Raw genomic sequence first — 26924 nt, 5'->3', positions numbered from 1 at the left:
TTAGAAAGTTTTTTTTCTTTAGGCATCTGTCTGGAGTGAAACGTGGACTACAGGCAATTCGGACACATAGTGGAGGAAAGCTACGGGAATGTGTTGCTATAGGAGAATGCTGAATATTACATAGGTCGATCGAATAACGAAGTACAGACTCGAACTGGGGAAAGCAGAAATTTATGGCACAACTTCAATAGAAGAGAATATCAGTTGAAACTTCCTGCCAGATTAAAACCGTGTGCCGGACCGAGATTCGAATCCGGGACATTTGTTTCCCGCGAACAAGTGCTCTACCGACTGAACTATCCAACCAAGGGGCACAATACGTACTCACAACTTTACTTCAGCCCTGCCTCATCTCTAATCCAGAGTGCATTCCAGGAACATCACCCATTTAGAACATTTCAGTGGTCAAGAAGAATGTAATAATTCCAATCCCAAAGAAATCAGGTGTTGACAGATGTGAAAATTACCGAACTATCAGTTTAATAAGTCACGGCTGCAAAATACTAACGCGAATTCTTTAAAGACGAATGGAAAAACTAGTAGAAGCCGACCTCGGGGAAGATCAGTTTGGATTCCGTAGAAATATTGGAACACGTGAGGCAATACTGACCCCAGGACTTATCTTAGAAGATAGATTAAGGAAAGGCAAACCTACGTTTCTAGCATTTGTAGACTTAGAGGAAGCTTTTGACAGTGTTGACTGGAATACTCTCTTTCAAATTCTGCAGGTGGTAGGGGTAAAATACAGGCTATTTACAATTTGTACAGAAACCAGATGGCAGTTATAAGAGTCGAGGGACATGAAAGGGAAGCAGTGGTTGGGAAGGGAGTGAGACAGGGTTGTAGCCTCTCCGCGATGTTATTCAATTTGTATATTGAGCAAGCAGAGACGGAAACAAAAGAAAAATTCGGAGTAGGTATTAAAATCCATGGAGAAAAAATAAAAACTTTGAGGTTCGCCGATGACATTGTAATTCTGCCAGAGACAGCAAAGGACTTGGAAGAGCAGTTGAACGGAATGGACAGTGTCTTGAAAGGAGGATATAAGATGAACATCAACAAACGCAAAACAAGGATAATCGAATGTAGTCGAATTAAGCCGGGTGATGCTGAGGGAATTAGATTAGGAAATGAGACACTTAAAGTAGTAAAGGAGTTTTGCTATTTGGGGAGCAAAACAACTGATGATTGTCGAAGTAGAGTGGATATAAAATGTAGACTGGCAATGGCAAGGAAAGCGTTTCTGAAGGACAGAAATTTGTTAACATCGAGTATTGATTGAAGTGTTAGGAAGTCGTTTCTGAAAGTATTTGTTTGGAGTGTAGCCATGTATGGAAGTGAAACATGGACGATAAATAGTTTGGACAAGAAGAGAATAGAAGCTTTCGAAATGTGGTGCTACATAAGAATGCTGAAGATTAGATGGGTAGATCACATAACTAATGAGGAGGTACTGATTAGGATTGGGGAGAAGAGGAGTTTGTGGCACAGCTTGACTAGAAGAAGGGATCGGTTGGTAGGACATGTTCTGAGGCATCAAGGGATCACCAATTTAGTACTGGAGGGCAGCGTGGAGGGTAAAAATCCTAGAGGGAGACCAAGAGATGAATACACCAAGCAGATTCAGGAGGATGTAGGTTGCAGTAGGTACTAGGAGGTGAAGAAGCTTGCACAGGATAGAGTAGCATGGAGAGCTGCATCAAACCAGTCTCAGGACTGAAGACCACAACGACAACAATGCGGTTAGAATTCATCTCGCATGTAAAACTTCCCGTTGGCGTACTGCTGAATGTATTATTCCTCAAATTTAATATGAGTGGGTACAATTGTTAACAGATAAAATGATCACACGGCAGTAAGATTTGTTACTTTTACTTTCTTTACACATTTGCAATAATATCTCTTCACAAATTCACAAAACGATAAGAAACAAATTTATTGAATTTGGACAGGACAACATCTGCCGGTTCAGCTAGTTTAGACTAATTTTATAAGTATAGCAGCGCAGAGATTTGATCCGGGTCCGCTGATCACCGCTTCCAAGTAAATCTGCGGAGCAATACGTCGCGTAATTTGTCTCGCGCGCCGAACATCGCAAAGAAAGCGTGAATTCTGTTCGCAGACGCGAATGCTATTTCGCACCATTCCACGTAAGCTCCGAGGGCAATCACGTTTTAGAGGTCGAATTAACGTGTTACAATGGAACTAAGCTGAGAAGCTCTAACGATGGGCCACAACGGCCGAAACTTGTAATCGCCTTGGTTAAATCGCAACTGTTGTTATAATAACCGATCAGTTACAAGTTTCTTCGCCAGTATCTGATCGTTAAGGGGAGAAGACGTAGCGGCTTACATATACACTGAGGTAACAAAAATCATTGGATAGCGATATGCATATATACAGATGGCGGTAGGATTGAGTACACAACGCATAAAAGGGCAGTACATTGGCGGAGCTGTCATCTGACTTATGTGAAAAGGTGTCCGACGTGATTATGGCCGCACGGCTGCAATTAACACACTTGAGCGAAGACCGGCGGTTGGAGTTGGTGCATGGGATATTCCATTTCGGAAATAGTCAGCGAATTCAGTACTCCGAGATCCACAGTGACAAGAGTGTGATGAAAATAACCAAGGTTCAGCGATTACCTCCCACATGTATAACGCAGTGGCCAACGGTCTTCACTTAACGACCGAGAGCAGCAGCGTGTGGTGTGGGTTGTGTTTACATGGAAATGACAGGGTGCTCGGCTCCTGGGAGACCATTTGCAGACATTCAAGGAAGTTATGTTCCGAATCAATGATGAAATTTTTATGGATGACAATGCGTCGTATCACCGGGCCACAGTTGTTTGTGATTGGTTCAGATGGTTCAAATGGCTCTGATCACTATGGGACTAAACAGCTAAGGTCATCAGTTCCCTAGAACTTAGAACTACTTAAACCTAACTAACCTAAGGACATCACACACATCCATGCCCGAGGCAGGATTCGAACCTGCGACCGTAGCGGTCGCGCGGTTCCAGACCGACGCTCCTAGAACCGCTCGGCCACTAAGGCCGGCGTTTGTGCTTGGTTTGAAGAATATTCTGGACTATTCGAGCGAATGATTGGACCACCCGGATCGCCCGACATGAATCCCATTGAATATTTATGGGACATAATCGAGTGATCAGTTCGTGCACAAAATCCTGCACCAGCAACAGTTTCGGAATTATGAACGGCTATAGAGGAAGCACGGCTCAGTATTCCTGCAGGGGACTTCCAACGACTTTTCAGTCTATGGCACGTCGAGCTGCTGCACTAGGCACGACGAAAGAACATTCATGGTCATAAGTTAAGGATAATGCTGATACATGGTGAAACAACGCTCTGGTGGACGGGTGGCGGGTTTAAATCACCTCGGGGTATGACCATGTGGTTCATTTGACCTGCGGTCGTCGCACGGTGGCGCAGCGGTGTGTTGGTTCATGTCAAAGTACGGTGAAGCGAGTAAGCGTGCAGACATTTTCAGACGTTCTAATGGTGACTGTGTGTTGAAAATGGCTCAAAGAACACATATTGATGAGGGGTACAATACTAGGGCAACTGTAGGCTGGTCAAACACAGCAGGTCGTAGCACGAGCCGTCCGTGTGCCACAAAGTGTGATCTCAAGATAATGGCTACGATTCCAGCAGACAGGAAACGTGTCCAGGCGCTACAGTACGAGACGTCCACCACAAGAAGACCGGTATTTCACCATCAGTGCCCGCAGACGGCCACGGAGTACTGCAGGTAGCCTTGCTCGGGACCTTACCGCAGCCACTGGAACAGTTGTTTCCAGACACACAGTCTACAGACGACTGAACAGACACAGTTTATTCGCCCGAAGACCTGCAAGGTGCATTCCACTGACCCCTGGTCACAGGAAAGCCCATAGAGCCTGGTGTCAAGAACACAGTATGTGGTCATTGAAACAGTGGTCCCAGGTTATGTTCACGCACGAGTCCAGGTATAGTCTGAACAGTGATTCTCGCCGGGTTTTCATCTGGCGTCAACCAGGAATCAGATACCAACCCCTTAATGTCCTTAAAAGGGACCTGTATGGAGGTCGTGGTTTGATGGTGTGGGTTGGGTTTATGATTGGTGCACGTACACCCCTGCATGTCTGACAGAGGAACTGTAACAGGTCAGGTGTATCGGGACGTCATTTTGCACCAGTATGTCCGCTTTCTCAGGTGTGCAGTGGGTCCCACCTTCCTCCTGATGGATGATAACGCACGGCCCCACCGAGATGCCATGGTGGAGGAGTACCTTGAAACAGAAGATATCAGGCGAATGGAGTGGCCTGCCTGTTCTCCAGGCCTAAACCCCATCGAGCACGTCTGGGATGCTCTCGGTCGACGTATCGCTGCACATATTCAAACCCCTAGGATACTTAGGAGCTCCGACAGGCACTGGTGCAACAATGGGGGGTCTATACCCCAGCAGCTGCTCGACCACCTGATCCAGAGTATGCCAACGCGTTGTGCAGCCTGTGTACGTGTGCGTGGTAGTCATATCCCATATTGATGTCGGGGTACAGGAGAAGGAAACAGTGGCGTTTTGTAGCACATGTGTTTCGGGACGGTTTTCTCAACTTATCACCAATACCGCGGACTTACAGATGTGTGTTGTGTGTGTTCCCTACCTGCCTATGCTATTAGCGCCAGTTTTGTGTTGTGCCATGTTGTGTGGCACCACATTCTGCAATTGTCCTTAATTTACGTTAAATCAGTAAGTGGATCAAAACAGCATATCCAGACACTACAGGATGATGATGGCATTGAAACAGAGGATGACACGCGTAAAGCTAAAATACTAAACACCTTTTTCCAAAGCTGTTTCACAGAGGAAGACCGCACTGCAGTTCCTTCTCTAAATCCTCGCACAAACGAAAAAATGGCTGACATCGAAATAAGTGTCCAAGGAATAGAAAAGCAACTGGAATCACTCAATAGAGGAAAGTCCACTGGACCTGACGGGATACCAATTCGATTCTACACAGAGTACGCGAAAGAACTTGCCCCCCTTCTAACAGCCGTGTACCGCAAGTCTCTAGAGGAACGGAGGGTTCCAAATGATTGGAAAAGAGCACAGATAGTCCCAGTCTTCAAGAAGGGTCGTCGAGCAGATGCGCAAAACTATAGACCTATATCTCTGACGTCGATCTGTTGTAGAATTTTAGAACATGTTTTTTGCTCGAGTGTCATGTCGTTTTTGGAAACCCAGAATCTACTATGTAGGAATCAACATGGATTCCGGCAACAGCGATCGTGTGAGACCCAACTCGCTTTATTTGTTCATGAGACCCAGAAAATATTAGATACAGGCTCCCAGGTAGATGCTATTTTTCTTGACTTCCGGAAGGCGTTCGATACAGTTCCGCACTGTCGCCTGATAAACAAAGTAAGAGCCTACGGAATATCAGACCAGCTGTGTGGCTGGATTGAAGAGTTTTTAGCAAACAGAACACAGCATGTTGTTATCAATGGAGAGACGTCTACAGACGTTAAAGTAACCTCTGGCGTGCCACAGGGGAGTGTTATGGGACCATTGCTTTTCACAATATATATAAATGACCTAGTAGATAGTGTCGGAAGTTCCATGCGGCTTTTCGCGGATGATGCTGTAGTATACAGAGAAGTTGCAGCATTAGAAAATTGTAGCGAAATGCAGGAAGATCTGCAGCGGATAGGCACTTGGTGCAGGGAGTGGCAACTGACCCTTAACATAGACAAATGTAATGTATTGCGAATACATAGAAAGAAGGATCCTTTATTGTATGATTATATGATAGCGGAACAAACACTGGTAGCAGTTACTTCTGTAAAATATCTGGGAGTATGCGTGCGGAACGATTTGAAGTGGAATGATCATATAAAATTAATTGTTGGTAAGGCGAGTACCACGTTGAGATTCATTGGGAGAGTGCTTAGAAAATGTAGTCCATCAACAAAGGAGGTGGCTTACAAAACACTCGTTCGACCTATACTTGAGTATTGCTCATCAGTGTGGGATCCGTACCAGATCGGTCTGACGGAGGAGATAGAGAAGATCCAAAGAAGAGCGGCACGTTTCGTCACAGGGTTATTTGGTAACCGTGATAGCGTTACGGAGATGTTTAATAAACTCAAGTGGCAGACTCTGCAAGAGAGGCGCTCTGCATCGCGGTGTAGCTTGCTGTCCAGGTTTCATGAGGGTGCGTTTCTGGATGAGGTATCGAATATATTGCTTCCCCCTACTTATACCTCCCGAGGAGATCACGAACGTAAAATTAGAGAGATTAGAGCGCGCACGGAGGCTTTCAGACAGTCGTTCTTCCCGCGAACCATACGCGACTGGAACAGGAAAGGGAGGTAATGACAGTGGTACGTAAAGTGCCCTCCGCCACACACCGTTGGGTGGCTTGCGGAGTATAAATGTAGATGTAGAATGTAGGTCCGACACCATATTACGAGGTACCCCATGACTCTTGCCACCTCAGTGTACAGGTTACTGGAACGCGCGGAATGTTTTGCGCTAACTGCCAAACTTCCTCAGGGTATTTCGTGTGAGAAGGCTGTGAGGCACCGTGATCGATCTGAATGTGCCGGCACTGGCTTTCATCCTTCTCGTTTGTTTTATCATCAACGAAAAACGCTGCAGTCTATCCATGAATCACCCCGACTAAAAACAAACATCGAAGACATTGTATTCAGTCTCTGAGAAAGAAGGGTCTCGCAGCTGACAGTGCCATAAAACTAAACCTTTTAGATTTTTTCTTTTCGCCTACATTCTCACCTCTACTCTGAACTCGGGGAGATGAACAAGAATGTTGGCAGTCCTTGGAAACGGAATTAACTTCTCGAGGAAGAAACGTATGGCTAAGCGCGTCCGCGGCAAATTTCCTGTGACGTCGAGTTTGGGCGCGACTAAGAATACACAGGCGGGAGGTGGCGCTTGGCCGGCGACCAACGATTACCACAGCCACTCCAGCGCTGGAGCGACAAACAACCGCAAAGACAAGTGCCTATCACTCACTGGAAATGCGAAACGTTCTCAGGAGCGCAAATTCACATTATAGCTCACACTGGGAAAACCCTATACTTGGAAAATCCCTGGTGTACGTTGCACAGGGTAGCTTTTATTGTACTGTATATTAAGGTTTATTCCCGTTCCACTCAAAAGTGGGTTGTTGCGAACAATGACTGCTTTTACGTCTGTGTGAATTTTCATGTATCTGATTTTACCTGCTCAATCTCTATGGAATACATACACAGCGGAAGGAAGATTAGTGTTTGACCAGGAAGCCCCCACCCACGACTGTTTAAGTAATCGAACTCCCACGTATAGAACGTCGTGACTCCCGAAAAATATGCCATACAGCTACAATGGTATATCTAGACACTGAAAAATGTGTTGCAAATAGAGTTAGTAGAAAAGAAGTAATAAAACTTAATGCCTGGTGTTGAAGTTTTCTGCATGAACAGCGAAAATGTAGTAAGAGATAAATGTTTTTCCTCAAGATTTCGTGAGAGGTATCAACGAGTAAAACAATCGTAAATGTTTGAGGTTACGCATAAATTTGGTTGAAAGTCGCTAAGTGATTTCATTCTAGAATCCTGAGTGAATATACTCTGCGTAATTTGCGCGCTGTGAGTTACACTACCGCCAACGGCTTTTCCGCCGTGCTGATACTGGTTCCCGCCAGATCGTCGAGGTCGGTTGTTATTAACTTCAGATTGTTATTGTAAAGTGGTGGTGATGGTTTAAAAACGAGTGACTTATTGTAGGAAATCGTACTGCAATAGGATATGAAGAACAGAAAACTGACGTTTATTACAGAAATACGCGTATACAGGGTGGTCCATTGATCGTGGCCAGGCCAAATATCTCACGAAGTAAGCGTCAAACGAAAAAACTACAAAGAACGAAACTTGTCTAGCCTTAAGGGTGAAACCATATGGCGCTGCCATAGGTCAAACGGATATCAACTGCGCTTTTTTTAAATAGGAACTCCCATTTTTTATTATATATTCGTGTAGTACGTAAAGAAATATGAATGTTTTAGTTTGACCACTTTTTCGCTTTGTGATAGATGGCGCTGTAATAGTCACAAACATATGGCTCACAATTTTAGACGGACAGTTGGTAACAGGTAGGTTTTTTAAGTTAAAATACAGAACGTAGGTACGTTTGAACATTTTATTTCGGTAGTTCCAATGTGATACATGCACCTTTGTGAAATTATCATTTCTGAGAACGCATGCTATTACAGCGTGATTACCTGTAAAAACCACATTAATGCAATAAATGCTCAAAATGATGTCCGTCAACCTCAAAGCATTTGGCAATACGTGTAATGACATTTCTCTCAACAGCGAGTAGTTCGCCTTCCATAATGTTCGCACATGCATTAACAATGCCCTGACGCATGTTGTCAGGCGTTGTCGGTGGATCACGATAGCAAATATCCTTCAACTTTCCCCACAGAAAGAAATCCGGTGACGTCAGATCCGGTGAACGTGCGGGCCAAGGTATGGTGCTTCGACGACCAATCCACCTGTCATGAAATATACTATTCAATACCACTTCAACTGCACGCGAGCTATGTGCCGGACATCCATCATGTTGGAAGTACATCGCCATTCTGTCATGCAGTGAAACATCTTGTAGTAACATCGGTAGAACATTAAGTAGGAAATCAGCATACATTGCACCATTTAGATTGCCATCGATAAAATGGGGGCCAATTATCCTTCTTCCATAATGCCGCACCATACATTAATCCGCCAAGGTCGCTGATGTTCCACTTGTCGCAGCCATCGTGGATTTTCCGTTGCCGAATTGTGCATATTATGCCGGTTTACGTTACCGCTGTTGGTGAATGACGCTTCGTCGCTAAATAGGGCGCGTGCAAAAAATCTTTCATCGTCCCGTAATTTGTCTTGTGCCTAGTGGCAGAAATGTACACGACGTTCAAAGTCATCGCCATGCAATTCCTGGTGCATAGAAATATGGTACGGATGCAATCGATATTGATGTAGCATTCTCAACAACGACGTTTTTGAGATTCCCGATTCTCGCGCAGTTTGTCTGCTACTGATGTGCGGATTAGCCACGACAGCAGCTAAAACACCTACTTGGGCATCATCATTTGTTGCAGGTCGTGGTTGACGTTTCACATGTGGCTGAACATTTCCTGTTTCCTTAAATAACGTAACTATCTGGCGAACGGTCTGGACACTTGGATGATGACGTCCAGGATACCGAGCAGCATACATAGCACACGCCCGTTGGGCATTTTGATCACAACAGCCATACATCAACACGATATCGACCTTTTCCGCAACTGGTAAACGTCCATTTTAACACAGGCACTGTAATACGAAGCAAATACCGTCCGCACTGGCGGAATGTTACGTGATACCACGTACTTATACGTTTGTAACTATTACAGCGCCATCTATCACAAAGCGAAAAAAGTGGTCCAACTAAAACATTCATATGTCTTTTCGTACAACACGAATATGCAATAAAAAATTGGGGTTCCTATTTTTAAAAACGCACTAGCGGGCCAACCATAGCGCCATCTGGTTTCCCCCTTCAAGCTAGACGAGTTTCGTTCTTTGTAGTTTTTTCGTTTGATGCTTATTTCGTGAGATATTTGGCCCGGTCACTATCAATGGTCAACAAACTCAAATGCATTTTTGTAGCATATTTTCAGCAGTGTGGAGACTAAATTAAAGACAGCACGACGTAGGTAATTGCAGATGGAAACTCGCATAACTATGCAGAACATTCAGCAATTATAACTGGTCTACTACTGGTCTGCACTGCCGACTAATAAATCAGTGTATGTAATAAAACGTAAATGAATAATTTCGATTCAGCACAGTCGGAATACACAAGTGCAGGGGTAACTAGTGGAACATTATTTAACATACCCTTCTCTAGTATAGTCTCGCGAAACATGTAAATCTGCATCTACATCTACATCCATACTCCGCAATCCACGATACGGTGCGTGGCGGAGGGTACCTCGTACCACAACTAGCATTTTCTCTCCCTGTTCCACTCCCAAACAGAACAAGGGAAAAATGACTGCCTATATGCCTCTGTACGAGCTCTAATCTCTCTTATCTCTTCTTTGTGGTCTTTCCGCGAAATGTAAGTTGGCGGCAGTAAAATTGTACTGCAATCAGCCTCAAATGCTGGTTCTCTAAATTTCCTCAGTAGCGATTCACGAAAAGAACGCCTCCTTTCCTCCGGAGACTCCCACCCGAGTTCCTGAAGCATTTCCGTACCACTCGCGTGATGATCAAACCTACCAGTAACAAATCTAGCAGTCCGCCTCTGAATTGATTCAATGTCCTCCCTCAATCCGACCTGGTAGGGATCCCAAACGCTCGAGCAGTACTCAATAATAGGCCGTATTAGTGTTTTATAAGCGGTCTCCTTTACAGATGAACCACAGCAGGAATTGTACAAACTGGCATGGCGTGTGGCTGAACTGTGGAACAACGGAAGGGTGGGTGCATCGCTTTGACAGACTGTTCTCGGGAGACATTCTCACCTTCTCAAAATTGTGTAGGCCTATAAACTTGATTTGTTATGTGGCACGCGCGATGTTCAGGCGCATCTTAGATCGTCCAATCATCGATTTACCATCAAATATCAGGAAGGACAGCTAATCAGTCCCTCGCGTTCATTATTAAAAGTGCTTCTTATATTCTTTATTTAGGAAAGACACGGAGAACCACATCAACACGGCCAAATGTAGTACTGAAACTCACCACCTCCCACACACAAGCCGACTGCCTTAACAACTCCGCCATCCCGTGCTGCTGGACGAAACGAAGCCAATCGGTAAACTATGTCTCCTGCTGCTTTGTTTCGACTCGCGTGCGGTGCACTTCGCCTCCGGCCATCTGCGAAAATCGCAACAAACGCAAGTGGTAGCCGGTTCTCGGTTTGCAGCGTTTGTAAGGGAGCCGGAGCGGTCCGGTTTGCGCCCCCCTGGAAACGAAACACCGGGCATCGGCGGCGCCGGCTGCTGGCATTGTTCCGCTGCAGACGGAAGGAAGTGGAGCAGGGGAGCCAGGTAGGACGACCAGCCGCAGCCGCTACTGCTGCAACTGTGTGTTGCGCAGCCCTGCCTGCACAGCACCTGCACCGCACCAGCTTATCTCATCAGTGTCTAGGTTTACCACACGGGAAGCCTTTAAAATATTGCATTTATCTATGAAGAGCAGAACTATTTTAAAAAGGAAGGACCTTTCTTTCAGTAAATGGAAGTTTTAAAATAATTATTAACAGTTCGTAGTAATAGACGGAAAGTCATCGAGTAAATCAGAAGTAATATCTGGCGTTGCCCAACGAAGTGGTATAGGCCCTGTATTGTTTCTGATCTATATTAACGACACACGAGACAATCTGAGTAGCCGCCTTAGATTGTTTGCGGATGATACCGTCATTTACCGTCTTGTAAAGTCATCAGATGACCAAAACGACTTGCAAAATGCTTTAGATAAGATATCTGTATGGTGCGAAAAGTGGCAATTGACCCTGAATAAGGAAAAGTGCGAAGTTATTCACATGAGTACTAAAAGAAGTCAGCTAAATTTCGATTACGCGATAAGTCACACAAATCTGGAGGCTGTAAATTCAACTAAATACTTACGGATTAGAATTACAAATAACATAAATTGGAACAATCACATAGATAACATTGTGGGTCAAGCAAACCAAAGACTGCGGTTCATTGGCAGAACACTTAGAAGGTGCAACAATGAGACTGCTTACACTACGGTTGTCCGCCCTATTCTGGAGTATTACTGTGCGATGTGGGATCCGCATCAGTTGGGATTGACGGATGACATCGAGAAAGCACAAAGAAGGGCAGCTCGTTTTGTATTATCTCGAAATAGGGGAGACAGTGTCACAGACATAATACGTGAGCTGGAGTGGCAATCATTAAAACAAAGGCGTTTTTCGTTGCGACGGGATCTTCTCATGAAATTTCAATCACCAGTTTTCCCCTCCGACTGCGAAAACATTCTGTTGGCACCCACCTACATAGGGAGAAATGATCATCACGATAAAATAAGAGAAATCAGGGCTCGCACGGAAAAATTTAAGTGTTCGTTTTTCCCGCGTGCCGTTCAAGAGTGGAACGGTAGAGAGGCAGCTTGAAGATGGTTCACTGAACCCTCTGCCAGGCACTTTATTGTGAATAGCAGAATAATCACGTAGATGTAGATGTAGATTATCACATCACCTTAAAAGAAAAATAATGTCGCTTACCTGATTTTAATCGAGAACTTCAGTCATAACTGCAACGGTGTGCCTGCCAGAGCAACAAATGGTTCAAATGGCTCTGAGCACTATGGGACTCAACTGCTGAGGTCATTAGTCCCCTAGAACTTAGAACTAGTTAAACCTAACTAACCTAAGGACATCACAAACATCCATGCCCGAGGCAGGATTCGAACCTGCGACCGTAGCGGTCTTGCGGTTCCAGACTGCAGCGCCTTTAACCGCACGGCCACTTCGGCCGGCCCCAGAGCAACAGAGCCACTCACAACACACGATCGGATGTCAGTATAACTTTGTACACGTACAAACCATAGGCTGGTGTACGATGGGCTTTCAATAAGTAACGCAACACATTTTTTTTCTCGGCAAGTTTCGGTTGAAAGAAATGCAGAGTTTTTAGGCGTCGTTGTGGAATACTGCCGCTTCAGCACGTATAGTTTCATGAATTTTCGATTGGTGACGCTGCTATAAATGGCCTTCAAAATGGCGTCTGTAGCGGAGGTGCGTCCCAACAAGAGAGCTGACTGAGTTTCTTTTAGCCGAAAACTAAAGCATCGCAGATGTTCATAGGTGCTTGCAGAATGTCTACGGAGATCTGGCAGTCGTTAGGTGAGGCAGCTGTCATCATCGCAACTAAGTTGCGCTAACCTGTTCGATCCCTAGCGTGCCATCCGGCCGCACACATCTGTGACTCATGCAATGTTGGAACGTGCGGACACTCTCATTCAAAGTTAGAATTATATATTAATACCTTCACTGCTGACGGGCGTTGATATATATCAACGGGGACAGGTGAAAATGTGTGCCCCGACCGGGATTCGAACCCGGGATCTCCTGCTTACATGGCAGACGCTCTATCCATCTGAGCCACCGAGGGCACAGAGGATAGTGCGACTGTAGGGACTATCTCGCGCACGCCTCCCGCGAGACCCACATTCTCACCGTATATGTCCACACACTACATTCGTAGTGTCCCTACCCAACACACTCATTACTCGTGGAAGACATTCTTACCAAGTCCCGTAAGAGTTCGGGTAATATGTGTGCATCCGAACACAAGTGATTGACGGATCACATTCAAACACCTCGCTGCACAACTGGACGTCTTTGTTGGTAGTGCCGGCACACTCGTTCACCAGAGAGATACTCAAGCGTGTGAGCCCACTGGGTAGAAGACTATAAAGAGCAACGAAGGACCATCTATGCGGAACTGCTTGCGCGTTACGAGCCTCATGGTGATAACTTTTAGTCGAATTTCGTCACAGGCGATGAAACATGGGTCATCACATCGAAACGGAAGCAAAACGGCAATCCATGGAGTGGCGCCGCACGACCTCTCCTCCTAAGAAAAAATTCAAAGCCGCATCCTCATCCGCTACGGCCATGGCGACGGTCTTCTGGGACTATGGAGGGGTTATTCTGCTTGATGTCCTCCCTCATGGTGAACGGATCAACTCGGAAGTGTACTGTGCTACCCTCAGGAAATTGAAGAAACCACTTCAGCGTGTTCGGCGTCACAAAAGAGGCAAACAAATTTCTCCTTCTCTGTGTCAACGGAAGGTCCCACACAAGTCTGCGCACCCAAGAGGAGCTCAAAAAACTTCATGAGACTCTTCTTCCTCATCCACCCCACAGCCGGGTTCCCGCACCTTTCGACTTCCATCTGTTTGGCCCAATGAAGGATACACTCTGCAGGAAGCAGTACCTGGGTGGTGTAGAGATTACTGAGGCAGCAAGACGCTGGCTTCGACGTCGACCAATTAGGGTGGTACGTTTCGGGCATCAGGCTCTCACAGCAAGTTGGCGTAAAACCTCGCTCTGAATAGAGATTGTGTTGAAGAATAGGGTTTTGTAACCAGAAGAATGGTGAATAATATGGTGTATTGGAATCCTGAACAAAATCAGTCTGCTTTGAGAAAAATGTGTGTTGCATGAGTTATTGAACGTCCCTCGTAAATGATTAAAGTTGCAATTCCTTGCTGGCCGTTGTGACCGAGCGGTTGTAGGTGCTTCAGTCCGGAACCGCGCTGCTGCTACGGTCACAGGTTCGAATCCTGCCTCGGGCATGGATCTGTCTGATGTCCTTAGGTTAGTTAGGTTTAAGTAGTTCTAAGTCTCGGGGACTGATGACCTGAGATGTTAAGTCCCATAGTGCTTAGAGCCATTTGAACCATTTGCAATTCTCTGTGACAAACACAAAGGGCACCATAGTGCATTAGAATTGTTCGTGTTTAGTGTTGTTACCAAGACTCGTAAGGTATAAACGGGTGTGAATAATGTCCGATGCTGAGTGATCACTGAGGAGGACAGGAGATGCTGCGTACTTGTATTAGACAGAAAGTAAATGCGAGGTATAATGACTGGCAGTTATCTCTCAATATTAGTAAGAGTAGCCTACTGCGTATAGCAAGGCGAAAATCCCCATTAATGTACGAGTACAAAACAAATGCCCAGTCTTTGGAAGCGGTAACATCCGTCAAGTATCTGGGTGTGACTATTCGAAATGATCTCAAATAGAATGATCAGATTACACAAGTAACGGGCAAGGCGAATTCTAGATTGCGGTTTATTGGTAGAATCCTGAAGCGATGCAGTCCTCCGACAAAGGAAACTGCTTACAATACGTTAGTTTGTCCAGTCTTAGAATATTTTTCGTCTGTATGGGACCCTTACCAGTTGGGTCTGATTCAAGAGATTAAGAAGGTCCAAAGAAAAGTGGCAAGATTCGTCACTGGTACATTTAGCCATCGCGAGAGCGTTACAAATCTCATAGAAAGTTTGATGTGGGACACACTTGCAGACAGACGACGCGCAGAACGGAAAGGTCTGCTCACTAAATTCCGAAATCCGATCATCGCCGAGGACGTAGAGCATATATTATTACCACCAACTTTCAAATCGTGCAATGATCAAAATTCAAAGATAAGGGAAATTAGAGGTCGTACTGAGGCGTTCAGGTAGTTCAAAAATGGTTCAAATTACTCTAAGCACTATGGGACTTAACATCTGATGTCATCAGTCCCCTTGAATTGGAACTACTTAAACCTAACTAACCTAAGGACAGTGACCATCCTCAATGTTGTAATATACAATTAAAATTGATAGGCACTGGTATCAAGCTATAACCACAAGCTTACAGCGATCACATAGACTCATGTGTTTATGTGATCGCTCTAAGCTTGTAGTTATAGCTTGATACCAGTGCCTACCAATTTTAATTGTATATTACAGCACTGAGGATGGTCACTAAGTGAGTGAAAATCGATTTTGCTGATAATAAAACAACAAAATACGGCCAATGCTGATTTTCGTTCCAATTCTGTCCACTATTTGGTCGTGGTGCACACAACACCCCATGGAGTCGCCAATCAATAACCTAAGGACATCACTCACACCCATGCCCGAGGCACGATTCGAACCTGCGACCGTAGCAGAAGCGCGGTTCCGGACTGAAGCGCCTAGAACCGCTCGGCCACAGCGGCCGGCGTTCAGACAGTCGTTTTTCGCTCGCGCGATCCGCGAGTGGAACAGGGCGGGAATATGACTTTGGCCCGATTTGTGCCCTCCACCAAACACCGCTTGGTGGCTAGCAGAGTATATATGTAGATGTAGATGATGTCAGCACCTGACAGAGGGACCTCATGGGTCTCCATTTTGCCATCTGCCCTATTCATACAATAGCCAGATTTGTGGGACATTCGGATGTGACTCTGACCCGATGTTGGACTGCACAGGAACTTGAGGGAATGGGTCCTTGTCGTCAAGGTTCGGTTCGACCACGACAAGTAAGATCGCTGTATTGTGCGCCAAGTACATCGCAAAACCCTTCACGCCACCACCTATCATCCAGGAACAAGTAATGGACTCCCCGCAATATTCTATGTCACTCCGCACCACTGATCAGAGACTATCATCAGCCAGAACAGGGAATTACCGCACCATATGTAGGCTGTCGTTAACACCAGAACGACCATCTTTGGATTGGTCTCGTGAACGGGAAGCATGGACTGCTGTTGAATGGCATTGTACTGTGATCAGTCATAAATCGCTGTTGTGCACTACTCTGGATGACCATGGTTGAAGAATATGACGGCGACCTAGGAAGAGGTCCCATTCTTCCAATGTTTTGGAGCTCACAGTGTTGTTACTCCTGGCATTATAGCGTCGGGAGCCATCAGGGATGACTTCAGTTCACAGCTGGTAGTGACTAAGGATTCTGACGGCCCAACGAAACGTCACGGACATCCTGCATCCTCATGTGTTACCTCCATGCGACAGTCTCGTGTGTCATTTTTCAACAGGACAATGCTCGTCCACGCATGGGAAGTGTCTTTGTGAACCGTCAGCGTGATGTTAAGATTATTGCCGTGACCAGTAAGATATCTGGACCTCTCCCCTCTAGAACATGTGGAGGACCAGCTCGGGAATGAGTTGTGTTCCAGCGCAGGTATGCTGGATGTGAAGGACCATTTAAAAGATCTATGGGCCTGCTTTCTCAATGAGAGGATACGACTACTTTATGATACCCTTCCCAATGGGAACAATGAATGCACCCAGACTAGAGGGATTGCAAGGACATACTATTCCTTGTTAAATGTGTGTGAAATCTTATGGGACTTAACTGCTAAGGTCATCAGTCCCTAAGCTTACACACTCCTTAACCTAAATTATCCTAAGGACAATCACACACACCCATGCCCGAGGGAGGACTCGAACCTCCGCCGGGCCCAACCGCACAGTCCATGACTGCAGCGCCCTAGACCGCTCGGCTAATCCCGCACGGTTGTTCTTTGTAATCGTGGAAATAACATCACATATCCCTCAATCCGCGTTACTATTTTTTTCGGATAGAGACCGAACACAATGTCGAATGGCCAAGAGTGCGGTATAATGATTAGGTACATACGCGTCCGTAAATGTGGGGAGCGCGGAGGGGGTAAGACGAGCCACTAGCCCGCATAGATCACACCAAATTTTTTTTGTGAACAGAAGTGATAAATGCGTTGAAAAAGAGGATTGTATCGAACTGACACATCGCAGTTTTGGTTTCGTGATGCGAAGTTTACGTGGAGACGAAAATGAAGCCTTAAGGATGTATAATTTCTTTAGCGTTTTATTTTATTCATGGGCTAGAGGAATTGTTAGCAAAAGTTTTCTCTGGGAAGCACTTTACCGAGGCAGATCTAGCAGATGCCTAATTGTAATTACCACTAGCGGTAGCTAGACTTTCCTCAAATTCAAGTAGGTACAAGTACAGGTGTATTTGTGTGTGTGTGTGTGTGTGTGTGTGTGTGTGTGTATCTATACAGATGAAATATAGTGAATTCCTATAACGTAAAGGTATGATAAGAATATACAAAATGCAACTGTTTCAGATTCCATGTTCTTTTTGATCTAACCACTCTGGTGTTGGTGAAAAAAATACTCGTATGTCTGCCAACATAGCTACATCGGCAGCTTGCCTGATCTGCACCAGCACGTCCGTCGCCCAGTGACTAAAGATGCTGCCCTTCCTGACGACACTCATTTCACTAATGATAAAGCATCGCTTGCCTTTTGTTACTGCGAGCCTTCACGAAGCAAGCAGTCCGCATTTTCTGCCTTGGTGTCATTTTTATTGCACTCTGGAATGGGTTTAGTGCTTTACGACTCATGCATATTCGACGAGGTACGGATGGAACGCGTACCACGATACTTCGGAAGAATGCAAACGGACGAGAAGGAAGACGAATTGATCATTTTATTTCTGGAGTTTTGCCATGACTCTGGGTCACAGCTGAAGCCTTGATCTACCAAAGAACAAGTATTCCTTATTTATCACAATCGTTGTGCATCGTTTTTTTTCCTCCTTCCCTATCCCCAGTCTGCAGTTACCAGTGTTCTGAACACAATTTTCAGAACACATTTTCTATGATGTAAACTCGCGAGTTCGCAGAGAGAGATTCTGATGTGCATTACCCTCAGTGATACGATATTCAGCCCACACATGTGTCTGTTCCTGAATGGGGCACACTAACAATTCTTTCTTCCCATTCTCGCTCTTCATAAAAACTCTCCAGTTCTTGCCAAAGGCAGAAATCACTGGGACACGAGTGTTCCTACGACTCAAAAACCGTACAAATGTCTATGAGAGGAGTTTGCTTGAAACGAGTTTAAAATGGAGGTGCCTGCCCTCGTATTCAATGTTGATAATTTCTTTGAGTACCCAACTGCTTTCTCCCAGGCTGTGTTCCACTCTTTTCTCCTCCATCACTGTACTATCACGTTAATTATTGCTGGAAAATTCCAAATGCTCGATAGCTTCCTTTTCTGCATCAGAGTGCATGTCATCAGGTCCGCAATAAGAAATAATGTTTCCTACATGGTATTTGCCTTCATACTGTTTTGAGAAAATTGTTTCTGGGATGACTGTACTTCCGATAACTTGGGGAATAATAACGTATGGGGAATAATAAGGTCAGGACTCACATATTTATTACGAAATTGCCTGATCTCCTCTGTTTTCTTGGATGACTGTGTATGGTAAATGAAAAGCACCACTTTGCTTTTGTTTTACAATGTTACTTTTATTGTGTTAACTGGTTTCGGCTTACAAGGCCATCTTCAGACATTTACTGCGTATTGTCACCAAAGAAGTTACAATGTTTGCAAACAACAATGGAAGAGAAGTAACACTTCTAGACTGAAGGAGAAACATACAGTCAGTAACATCTCCCGGCAAATATGAGGGACTAGTGAGAGATTTCGCCTGATGTCACGCAGCCCACACAACATAAATGTCATGCGTTTACTTAGCATGACAATTCTCGCCCCCACTCTGCAAGGGCAATGAAGATAATGCTGCAGCGTTTTCGATGGGAAGTGTGTGATCACCTACCATACAGCCCGTAGCCGGCCGGGGTGGCCAAGCGGTTATAGGCGCTACAGTCTGGAACCGCGCGACTACTACGGTCGCAGGTTCGAATCCTGCCTCGGGCATGGATGTGTGTGATGTCCTTAGGTTCGTTAGGTTTAAGTAGTTCTAAGTTCTAGGGGACTGACGACCTTGGAAGTTAAGTCCCATAGTGCTCAGAGCCATTTGAACCATACAGCCCGTAAATGGCTCTCTCTGATTTTCATCTCTGCTCACATGAACCGAAGACAATATTTTGGTACAGACAGAGAGCTGTAGACCAGCTTAAACAACTGGCGGAAAGCACAGGCGGCTGCCTTCTCCGATTAGGATATTGGAAAGTTGGTACAACGCTACGACTAATGTCTAAGTCAGAGCGGCGACTATGTAGAGAAGTAGCTGGAAGGTGTAGTTAAGTGGTGTAATGTTCTTTTAAAATAAAAAGCGTTACGATTACGCTGAATGAATGACTTAAATGTGGAATGGATACTTAACTCGAATTATCGTGTACTGTGCTGCAACTGCAAGTGGTGTGCTTACTCTGTGTTACTGCCAGCAAAACATAACACGAATTGATTGGGCAATGCAACCCGCAAGATCAGTAGATAAGTACTGTCACTGCAAAATACAGTCCACCGCTTAGGCACTGAATCCTCTGGCCCTGTTCAAAAATGATATCTTTGGTCCCTGTGCACATACCAAATAAATTAAATTGTCTTACCCCTAAAGCAGCAACGGTGGAACGCGATATATTCTGGTCTCTCATGTAAAAAAGTATAAATATGCTCGTTACTGTCTCAGTGATGTGCAATACTGGTTGTAATACTTTGAAACGCACATGAAACTGTTTTGGCTGCTAAATGAAAACATTTATAAAAAATCCAACTTCCCTGTAAAAGATATGACCTGGAGAGGGAGGCGGTACTGATTGTGTTGAATTTCTAACACACAGTTTTTTTCAACAAAAATTATGTTGCAAGTTAAGTTTGTGTTTTCAAAAACATCTACAACTAAAGTTACATTGCTTAGAATTATATATCATATTTACTTGGTTCAAATGGCTCTGAGCACTATGGGACTTAACATCTGAGGTCATCAGTCCCCTAGAACTTAGAACTACTTAAACCTAACTAACCTAAGGACATCACACACATCCATGTCCGAGGCAGGATTCGAACCTGCGACCGTAGCAGTCGCGCGGTTCCGGACTGCAGCGCCTAGAACCGCTCGGCCACCCTGGCCGGCTATCATATTTACTATTTGATCCACAGACAATGAGATATATACAGCAAGTATTATCTATCCTCACTAATGCAGCATAAATGCAAGTCATCAAATTACATATAGCTCTGTTAACAAATCTTAGAAGCGTTACAGAAGTGAAATATCTAACTAGCCTTCCTTTTCCAAATCAGTTTACGTACATTCTGGGGTTACTCAACAATTACAAATTATCAGCCAACTTATCTATACTAACGCACTGGCAAAACAAAATACATAATTATTTAACATTTTTACTTTGCTTGCATGAAGGCTTCTGCTTCCATGTTCGACAATACTGACATACCTACATTAATCTAACACTCGGTGGCTTCACAGAGCGCGCCACAAAAACTGGCTACTCCATCGTCTTTCGCTCACAGACAGCTACCTACAACTACATGACCAATGCTGTCTTACTCCAACACTACCATTTCAGACCAGAAACAGTATCTTTGGCTCTGCGGTAGTGCACAGACAGCGAAGCGCATTATAAAGCCTATCAGAGACATACACTACTGGTCATTAAAACTGCTACACCAAGAAGGAATACAGATGATAAACGGATATTCATTGGACAAATATACTACAACTGACATGTGATTACATTTTCACGCAATTTGGGTGCATAGATCCTGAGAAATCAGTACCCAAAACAACCGCCTCTGGCCGTAATAACGGCTTTGATACGCCTGGGCATTGAGTCAAGCAGAGCTAGGATGGCGTATACAGGTACAGCTGCCCATGCAGCTTCAACACAATACCACACTTCATCAGGAGTAGTGATTGACGTATTGTGACGAGCCACCATTGACCAGAAGTTTTAAATTGGTGAGGGATCTGGAGAATGTGCTGGACAGGGCAGCAGTCGAACATTTTCTGTATCGAGAAAGGCTCGTACAGGACCTGCAACATGCGGTCGTGCGTTATCCTGCTGAAATGTAGAGTTTCGCAGGGATCGAATGGAGGGTAGAGCCACGGGTCGTAACACATCTGAAATGTAACGTCCACTGTTCAAAGTGCCGTCCGTGTGAACAAGAGGTGACCGAGACGTGTAACCAATGGCACCCCATACCATCACGCCGGGTGATACGCCAGTATGGCGATGACGAATACTCGCTTCCAATGTGCGTTCACCGCGATGACGCGAAACACGGCTGCGACCATCATGAACAGAACCTGGATTCATCCGAAAAAATGACGTTTTGCCATTCGTGCACCCAGGTTCGTCGTTGAGTACACTATCGTAGGCGCTCCTGTCTGTGATGCACCGTCAATGGTAACCGCAGCCATGGTCTCCGAGCTGGTAGTCCATGCTGCTGCAAACGTCAACGAACTGTTCGTGCAGATGATTGTTGTCTTGCAAACGTCCCCATCTGTTGACTCAGGGATCGAGACGTGGCTGCACGATCCGTTACAGCCATGCGGATAAGATGCCTCTCATCTCGACTGCTAGTGATACGAGGCCGTTGGGATCCAGCACAGCGTTCCGTATTATCCTCCTGAACCCACCAGTTCCATATTCTGCTAACAGTCATTGGATCTCGACCAACGCGAGCAGCAATGTCGCGATACGATAAACCGCAATCACGATAGTCCACAATCCGATCTTTACCAAAATCGGAAACATGATGGTACGCATTTCTCCTCCTTACACGAGGCATCACAACAACGTTTCACCAGGCAACACCAGTCGACTGCTGTTTGTGTATGAGAAATCGTAGTAGGTGTCGCTACCGGCGCCAACCTTGTGTGAACGCTCTGAATAGCTAATCATTTGCATATCGAAGCATCTTCTCCCTGTCGGTTAAATTTCGCGTCTGTAGCACGTCATCTTCATGGTGTAGCAATTTTAATGGCCAGTAGTGCACATCGTTTATCATATTCGGGTGCCACATACAAATGTGCCGCAGTAGACTCCTTTCACTGTTGCAAATAAAACGGTTTTGATTTTCACTGTGTTTTCCATTTCGCGACCGATCGCTCCTTACTTTCCGAACAGTCCTCGTGTTTCTACGAGGTATCACAGTATGTATTCCCGAAGTCGCGTGGTGTACTATTTTCTGGGGTCTGGGGTGAGAGGGAGGCTGGCTGCAGACGAACAGTTTTTCGGCCACGGCGCTGGGAGGCAGGCAGAGGCGCTGCTGCGACCCGTGAGGCCGCGGTCGTCTTTAAGCCGCGCCTGGGGCGTCCGCCCGCATTGTCCCTCACTGGCAGCAGCAGCAGCCACAATTAATATCGCCCTGCGCCTCGCCAATGCCCGCCGCCGTCTGCAATCTCAGGCCGCAGAGGAGGCTGCAGCCGTCCGCAGTCTGGTCACGCCGCCACGCAGGTGATAAATGGCCCCTTATAACACGGCAACCTCCCCCCCCCCCCCACCACCCCTTCCACCAGTCGACGCTTTATCGAAGGCTGGTATGACGTCAGCGGCCATACAGGCAGTAGCTCAGAACCAAAAGTCGTAGAGGTCGAGATAGAGGCAAGCGACGCAGAGCAAATTCGTGCGTGTTTTAGGAATCCGTGCGCAGAGTATTTACGGATGCCTCAGCAGTCAAAGATACCGCTTAACAAAAGGAAAAGAAAGGGTTACGAATACCTTATCTACAAATACTTTTTTCACTTAGTCTGAGCAGACGGTACGCACTTAATCAAACAATTCAAATATTTACTTACAGCATAATATCATCAGGTTCTTTGATTAGAAGAGTGTTCCATATCTTGATATAAGAATGAAACGCCGATTCAAGCAAATCTCGCACTGCTTCTCTGTACATTTCCTAGGATTAGTATAATCGCATCCACAACACATAGCAGCTTCGGTATCTACAGTAAAGAAACTACAATGACAAGTCAAAACATTAAGACCACTGCGAAACGCGAGATAGAATGCAACATGGTGGTCTGCGGGTATGTGGCGTGGTACGAAAAGTACACTACTGGCCATTAAAATTGCTACACCACGAAAATGACGTGCTACAGACGCGAAATTTAACCGACAGGAAGAAGATGCTGTGATATACAAACGATTAGCTTTCCAGAGCATTCACGCAAGGTTGGCGCCGGTGGCGACATGAGGAAAGTTTCCAACCGATTTCCCATACACAAACAGCAATTTGCCTGGTGAAACTTTGTTGTGATGCCTCGTGGGAGAAATGCGTACCATCACGTTTCCGACTTTGATAAAGGTAAGATCGTAGCCTATCGCTTTGGTCGAGATCCAATGACTGTTAGCAGAATATGGAATCGGTGGGTTCAGGAGGGTAATAAGGAACGCCGTGCTGGATCCCAACGGCCTCGTCTCGCTAGCAGTCGAAATGACAGGCACCTTATCCGCATGGCTGTAAAGGATCGTGCAGCCACGTCCCGATCCCTGAGTCAACAGATGGGGACGCTTGCAAGACAACAAACATCTGCACGAACAGTTCGAAGACGTTTCCAGCAGCATGGACTATCAGCTCGGAGACCGTGGCTGCGGTTACCCTCGACGCTGCATCACAGACAGGAGCGCCTGCGATGGTGTACTCAACGACGAAACTGGGTGCACGAATGGCAAAACGTCATTTTTTCGGATGAAGCCAGGATCTGTTTACAGCATCATGATGGTCGCATCCGCGGTTGGCGACATCGCGGTGAACGCACTTCGGAAGCGTGTATTCGCCATCGCCATACTGGCGTGTCACCCGGCGTGATGGTATGGGGTGCCATTGGTTACACGTCTCGGTCACCTCTTGTTCACATGGACGGCACTTTGAACAGTGGACGTTATATTTCAGATGGGTTACGACTCGTGGCTCTACCCTTCATTCGATCCCTGCGAAACCCTACATTTCAGCAGGATAATACACGACAGCATGTTGCAGGTCCTGTACGGGCCTTTCTGGATACAGAAAATGTTCGACTGATGCCCTGGCCAGCACATTCTCCAGGTCTCTCACCAACTGAAAACGTCTGGTCAATGGTGGCCGAGCAACTGGCTCGTCACAATCCGCCAGTGACTACTCTTAATGGACTGTGGTATCGTGTTAAAGCTGCATGGGCAGCTGTACCTGTACACGCCATCCAAGCTCTGTTTGATTCAATGCCCATGCGTATCAAGTCCGTTATTACGGCCAGAGGTGGTGTCTATGCACCCAAAATGTGTGAAAATGGCCGACCGCGGTGGTCTAGCGGTTCTAGGCGCTCAGTCCGGAACCGCGCGACTGCTACGGTCGCAGGTTCGAATCCAGCCTCGGGCATGGATGTGTGTGATGTCCTTAGGTTAGTTAGGTTTAAGTAGTTCTAAGTTCTAGGGGACTGATGACCACAGATGTTTAGTCCCATAGTGCTCAGAGCCATTTTTTTGTGTGTAAATGTAATCACATGTCAGTTTTAGTATAATATATTTGTGCAATGAATACCCGTTTATCATCTGCAGTTCTTCCTGGTGTAGCAAATTTTAATGGCCGGTAGTGTATATAAGCGGAGCAGAGACGACTGTAGAATCCTTCTAGCGATGATACGAGTCTGCCAATTGGGGAATGCTCTGACATAAGTGATTTTGACAAAGGGTTGATTGTTATGCCTAGCGCCTTGGAACGAGCATCTTGGAACGGTGAAACTGGTCAGCTGTGTGAATGCTACTATAGTCAACATCTACGGAAAATGGTTGAAGGACATTGAAGCCACGAACAGATGACAAGGCACTGGACGCCCACGCTTCATCACGCAACGAGGACGACGAAATCTTCCCCGGTTTGTAAATCAGGATAGGCCGCGATCTGTGGCATTTCTCACGACACCGTACAATGGTGGTGCAGGCATAAATAAGTGTTTCGGCGCTCACTGTTCAGCGCCCATTGTAGCTCCGCAGCTACGTGTTCCAATGTCGAGCCAGCGACATCGTCCGTTACGATTGGGTTGGGCACGAGATCATCAAGACTGGACGATGGTTCAACAGAAACCAGATGCCTGGTTGGGTGAATCGTGTTCCTTGATACATCAGGTCGCCAGTAGTGTCTTGATACAAGTTCATTCAGATGAACAGCTGCTCAAAGCATGCACCACGCAATGGTCGCAGTCAAGTTGCGGGTTGGGTTGTTTGGGGAAGGAGACCAGATATCGAGGTCATCGGTCTCATCGGATTTAGGAAGGACGGGGAAGGAAGTCGGCCATGCCCTTTCAAAGGAACCATCCCGGCATTTGCCTGGAGCGATTTAGGGAAATCACGGAAAACCTAAATCAGGATGGCCGGATGCGGTATTGAACCGTCGTCCTCCCGAATGCGAGTCCAGTGTGCTAGCCACTGCGCCATCTCGCTCGCTCGCAGTCCAGTGAGGACAGTATTACGCTAAGGGGGACATTTACCTGGGATTCTTTAAGACCTGTGGTAGTAATAGAAGGCACCATGGCGGCCGGTGTGGCCGAGCGGTTCTGGCGCTTTAGTCTGGAACCACGCGACCGCTACGGTCGCAGGTTCGAATCCTGCCTAGGGCATGGATGTGTGTGATGTCCTTAGGTTAGTTAGGTTTAAGTAGTTCTTAAGTTCTAGGGGACTGATGACCTCAGAAATTAAATCCCATAGTGCTCAGAGCCATTTGAACCATTTGAAGGCACCATAACAGATGTCGACTAGTAAACATTATTTTGGACCACCTGCTGCCCTTCATGTTTGATGTCTTCTCCGGAGGCGATGTCATCTTGGAAGAAACATATCTGTCCGTCTCACAAGCCCAGAATCGTGCTATAGGGTTTTGAAGAGCATGGCTGAAGTCACGCCGACGCCTTGTCCGCCAAATTCGCCTGATCTGACCCCAGGAGAACAAGTCTGGCACTAGCTACGCGCACATGAATGACCGGCCCATAATTTAAGCGAGAGCGTGACCTGTGCTTGGACATCTGGTCACTCATACTTCCGTAAACCTACCAAGGGCTTGTCGAATCCATACCACGCAGAATCGCTGCTGTATTTATGGTATGACGTATTCATACCGCCCTACGAGGTATCAAGGTTGCTAACGGAATGGCAACCTTCCGTCTGGCGCCAGTAGCGGTCACGCGGGATCTGGCGGAACGAGTGGTGCACATCCAGTGACCCACACCTCCAGCAGCTCTGTACGCCAAGCGCCATCTGCCGTCGGAATATAGGACTGCCAGCGGTAGCCACTCAGCCCATACGCACTTTTAGCCTCTACGCTTCGTCACATTAGTTCGTGCGTTATCCTCGTTGACATCGATAGCTGGATTCTACTTCTTGTTGCATCATTTATACTGAGTTTTAGTACGTTTGAAGGAATATAGGTAACGGAAATCTTCTGTTTGTTGTCTTAATTTGTTCGCTGATCATTTCTGCTTCTACCCAGTTTTCCTTCAATGGGCCGGCCGAAGTGGCCGTGCGGTTAAAGGCGCTGCAGTTTGGAACCGCAAGACCGCTACGATCGCAGGTTCGAATCCTGCCTTGGGCGTGGATGTTTGTGAT

The 26924-nt window shown here is 46.1% G+C and overlaps 1 protein-coding gene and 1 non-coding gene across 2 annotated transcripts in view; both read right to left on the bottom strand.

Moving 5' to 3' along the window:
* The window catches only part of LOC124616288 (protein neuralized), an 854641-nt gene that overhangs the window by 515125 nt on the left and 312592 nt on the right, over nt 1–26924 (bottom strand). The window lies entirely within an intron of this gene.
* Nucleotides 13122–13196, bottom strand: Trnat-ugu. The gene has a single exon. It is a non-coding gene; the product is annotated as a tRNA-Thr (tRNA).

This window comes from Schistocerca americana, chromosome 1, assembly GCF_021461395.2.
Source record: "Schistocerca americana isolate TAMUIC-IGC-003095 chromosome 1, iqSchAmer2.1, whole genome shotgun sequence".
NCBI lineage: Eukaryota > Metazoa > Arthropoda > Insecta > Orthoptera > Acrididae > Schistocerca > Schistocerca americana.
Note: the sequence above shows the minus strand (reverse complement) of the source record. Positions and strands in the feature narration are given on the sequence as shown.